This window comes from Bos taurus, chromosome 1 (assembly GCF_002263795.3).
Source record: "Bos taurus isolate L1 Dominette 01449 registration number 42190680 breed Hereford chromosome 1, ARS-UCD2.0, whole genome shotgun sequence".
NCBI lineage: Eukaryota > Metazoa > Chordata > Mammalia > Artiodactyla > Bovidae > Bos > Bos taurus.
Window position 1 is genome coordinate 113143521 of NC_037328.1, and position 5202 is coordinate 113148722.

A 5202-nucleotide genomic window follows, 5' to 3' on the forward strand; every position below is an offset into this window, starting at 1 on the left:
AAGAGTTATGATCAAGCAATTTTGAGAATTCCTGTATACTATATCCCCCCTCTTGGAAATTCATAATGCATATTAAACATATTGAAAGCCACAAGAAGTCCTATGCTAAGAAACTTATTTGGCTATGATAGTTAAGTTACTTGATGACATAACTTTTTTTTTTTTCCCCCACAAAATGCCTTCTAATGTACAGAATGCAGAAAGTCCCTTCTAGCTGCAATGTTCTGAAACACTGAGATCCTTAGGCATTTATGTAACTAACAAGGAAATAATCATAAGAAAGTCAGTTCAACAGCATGGGCAGAATGGGAGCTGTCATGCACTCTTTGTTAAGAGTCTTCTCAGGTGACCACTAACCCCAGCCAGAGCTTTGAGCCATCTGATATTCTAAAGTAAGGCAAAGCCCCTCAAAGACTAAGCAGAAATGAACAGGGAAGAGAGAAGGCAAACTTCCCAGCTGGTGCTGAAATCTCCCTATCTTTCTATTTTCATCATCAAGGCTCCTCAGGCAGGATTTGGTTATAGGCCTGACATATGTCCTCTCCTTTCCTCTCTGGATTCATCTATTCTGAAATTCCTGTGTTCTCCTGAAAGGAATTGATTCTGCTCCCTGCACCCCTCTCCAAGCCCCATGACATTTAACCTTTTACTAATGCTGATCTTGACTCTTGATCCTTTTGGTCAAAAGTACACTTGGTTGTAACCAAATTTTATAGCAAGTCAGCAGTCTAGACAGTGGAGGACCTTTACTGCCCCTTCTATCCTTGACACTATGAAATAGTTTGACTTTTTTTTCTAGCAGAACATATTGACTAGCGACATTTTTAAAAAAATAAGAAATACTGCTGGGCAGCACAATTCACTTGAATATTGTCACCAAGGCATGGGTTCATGTTTTTATCAGTCTGAAAGTGTCTTGACAAACACCAAGTATGATATAAATATGAGTAAATCATTATTATTTTCTGTAACTTACAGTGAGGAAGTCTCTTTGCTGTTTTGGTACTTCAGACACTGGAAGTCAAATGAGTCAAAGTCTCATTCATCCTCTTCTCAAATAAATTAACTGTTAAAAAAAAAAGTAAAATGATTAACATATTTGGTGAATTTCAATTTGATGTCCTAATGAATACAGGATAGAAAATGAGTTCCTCTTTATTGTCAGGATTGTGAACCACTTTGAAAATAGGATAAAAGAGGACAGAGGGAAAATGGTTTTACATTGTATCAGTTAAGGTATAATTGGGCTATTAAAAAAACAAGAAAGCCAGACTGGTATGGAGCCAAGCAAGGGATGATTTTTTCCCAGAGTAAAGCTATCCGGAATAACAATTCAACAACACAAGCAGACCTGAGAACCTTCTCTGTTTCTGCGCAGCCATCTTTAGGAAGGTGGATGTGCCATCCCTAAAACTGAATCTGTACTTCAGGCAAGGAAAGGAGGAAAGAAAAAGGGCAAAAACTTTTGCCAGCCCTGACACTCTAACTGAGTTTAGTTGAGTCTTACTGTATATTCCCAGCTGCTTCAATCCAGTAACTTCTGCTTACAGCCCACTGGTCAGAATTTGGGTCACATGGGCACTTCTGGCCGTAGGAGATGCTGAGAAATGTAGAATTTTAACTGGGCACATTACTGCCCTCAAACAAAATTCAGTGATGTCTGCCAAATTCCCACATACACAACGTGGAACACCTTAAAGGAAATATCCTTTCACCAGCAAAGCCCAGCGGGCTCTCAGGGGGAAAATGAGGGAATCTAGTAATAATGTCTAACCTTTTCTTTCATGCTCTCTCTAGTTTCAAGCCTGGCACCTAACCTGTCAGATTAGTTTCCAGGACAGAATCTATTCCCAGGACAGAGTCAGACACCACTGAGCAACTGAACAACAAGAACGGAATCTCTGAGTCCGACACCTCAGCTTCGCAGTCTGAGTGCGGAAGCGCTGTGTACGACACTCAATTCAAAATGGCTGCTGCAGCAGGTCGTGTGCAGCATGCTGCCCCTGTTCTGCGATGTGGAGCGTGAGCAGTACAGCCGTGCCCTATGCAGGAGAACCCCGCCTCTCCGCCCTCACGGGAAGCCCAGGGCGTTCTAGGAGAGCCTGTGCTCCAGAGCCCCAGCTCACACTTGTTTATCTTTGCTCAAAGAGGGAAGCTTTCCTCTGCTTCTGAACTGAATTCGGTCTCGATCTCTAGGCTCCAGCGACACTGAGGAGAGGGCCCTTGTTGGAGCCGGATTTGAAAGGCTCCATAACAATTCCAGGTTAACCATCGTTGACTGAAAGACAACCCACAGGTAAGGCAGCAAGTGACTTCCTATTTATTAAAATAGTTGGTGGTCTGAAGATTGGAAATGAACGTTTCAACGTGAAGGTGGTAGGATGATAGTTGCGTTGCTGGAGAGGGAGATATTACATCCTGGAACCCACAGAGTCTTGGTTTAGCACACAAAAGAATTCCAGATGAGCCAGAGTAAAGGAAAGTGAGTTTAGTTAGACACCTTCCACAGGCAGAATGTGGATGGTCTCAAAATTACAGCAACCCCAAAGCATGGAGTCATAGGTTCTTAAGGGTTAAGAAATTTCATAGGCTAAGGAGTGGGAGGAATATTCTTGCTGTTTCAGGGTAGGGTGAGGAATTTCCCAGAATTGAGCCACTGACCACTTTTTTGCCTTTTTTTTTTTTTTTTTTTTGGTCACACCATGCTGCTTACGGGGTCTTAGTTCCCAAGTAAGGGTTAAATCTGGGCCCATGACAGTGGAAGCGCCAAGTTCTAACCACTGGATTGCCAAGGAAGACCTTTTTGGCCTTATGCCCCCTCAGAACTGTCATGGTGTAGGGGGAGTGATTTTTACTATTACCATGCAGGTGCCTGCATGGATGCTAAATTGCTACAGTCATGTCTGACTCTGCAACCACATGGACAGTAGCCCACCAGGCTCCTCTGTCCATGGGGTTCTTCAGGCAAGAATACTGAAGTGGGTTGTCATTTCCTCCTCCAGGGAATCTTCCTGAGTCAGGGATCGAACCTGCATCTCCTGAATTGGCAGGCAGGTTCTTTACCACTAGTGCCACCTGGGATGCCCTACAGTGATGGTATGGGCCAAAGGTCGAAGACTGGGATGTTTTCAAATTTACCTTGGTTTCACCTAATTTTGCTGCTACTACTGCTGCTAAGTTGCTTCAGTCGTGTCCGACTCTGTGTGACCCCATAGACGGCAGCCCACCAGGCTCCCCCGTCCCTGGGATTCTCCAGGCAAGAACACTGGAGTGGGTTGCCATTTCCTTCTCCAATGCATGAAAGCGAAAAGTGAAAGTGAAGTCGCTCAGCCGTGTCCGACTCTTCGAGACCCCATGGACTGCAGCGCACCAGGCTCCTCCGTCCATGTGATTGTCCAGGCAAAAGTACTGGAGTGGGGTGCCATTGCCTTCTCCGCACCTAATTCTAGACAGCCTTTATTGCATCCGCAGAGCTACACCCCCTCTTCATTATCAAGCGTTTCTGTCCTGCCCCTTTCCCTTCTGTCTCAATTAAGTGCATGCAAGTATGCTAAGTCACTTCATTCATGTCCAGCTCTTTTCAACCCTATGGACTGTAGCCTGCCAGCTCCTCTGCCCAAAGGATTCTCCATGCAAGAATATTGCAGTGGGTTGCTGTGCCTTTCTCCAGGAGATCTTCCAAACTCAGAGATCAAAGGTGCATCTCCTGCATTGGCAGGCATGTTCTTTAGCACTAGCACCACCTGGGAAGCCCTTCAATTATGTATAATAGCCTAAAGCAATGCCTGTTGAAGTCTAGCCCATAGTATCTGTTGTATACATCATCTGTGATGCTGCTTCTGGAATGCACAGATTATTTGGCTCAACCAGATGCCTGAATCAGAATCTCTAGGGAAAGTGCTCAAGAGTTTTCATCTCCATTAGTGGTTCTTACACATACTAAAGTTAGAGAACTCATAGCCCAAACTCAAATGCTTACAGAGATCAGAAAGTAACACAAACAAGTTAATACACCAAAATACATATAATGCAATAGGAAATGGAAGACAGTGGAACATATGACCTAGCTATAGGAGGTAGAAACCACTCAGTGCCTGCCTATAACTGTCACATGACCATGTTGACCCTGCATTCCCAGTTCTTTTCATTTTTTTAAGGAAGGATAAACATCAGATTTTTATGTAAAATCTCCTGATTTTTTAATGGCCAGGAACTAGTTTTAAAATATTTAAAGGAACTACCATAAGATCCAGCAATTCCACCTCTGGATATATATCTGAAGGAAATGAAATCATTATTTTGAAGATACATTGGCACCTCCAGGTTCATTGGAGCATGATTCACAATAGTTGAGACATGGAAACAACTTATATCCTGTAGTGTATGAGTGGATAAAGAAAATTGTGTGTGTGTGTGTGTGTGTATGTAATAGTCCCTCCTTATCTCCAGGGGATATGTTTCAAGACCCTCAGTGGATGCCTGAAACTGCCCATAGCACTGAACCCTATGTATACTATGTTTTTTTTCTATATATACATACACGTGATAACATTTAACTTAAAAATTAGGTACAGCAAGAGATTAACAATAATAAAAGAGAACAATATACTATAATAAAAATTATGTAAATGTGATCTTTCTTTCCCTCTCTCTCAAATATAATTTAATTTCTTATACATCTTAACTGAACAGTTATCACTCACTGTGGCTGTAACTTCTGCAGTTTAAGATATCACAGCAAAACCAGCATAAATTTCTTTTTCACAGTTCTACCAATAGAAGATTCATTCTTATAATAGATCTTAGCAACCTCAGCATATAGTTTTTTTTCTTTTCCTATTAAATTGAGAACATTCAGCTTTTCACTCAAAGGAAGCACTTTATAGCTTCTGGCCTATCTGAGTTGCCAGCCTCACTACTCTTGCATGGTGGGGCTATTATTAAGTAAAATAAGAGTTACTTGAACACAGTTACTCTGATACCAAGACAGTGGATCTGGTAATTGAGATAACTAGGAAATCCTGCAATTTGCAACAACATAGATGGAACTTGAGAGCATTATGCTAACTGAAGTAAGGCTTACAGAGAAAGACAAATGCTGTATGATCTTAACTGTGTATGGAATTTATACAAAATTAACTCTTGGAAACAGTGAGTAGATTTGGGGTTGCCACATGCTGAGGTTGGGGAAAATGGGAAGAT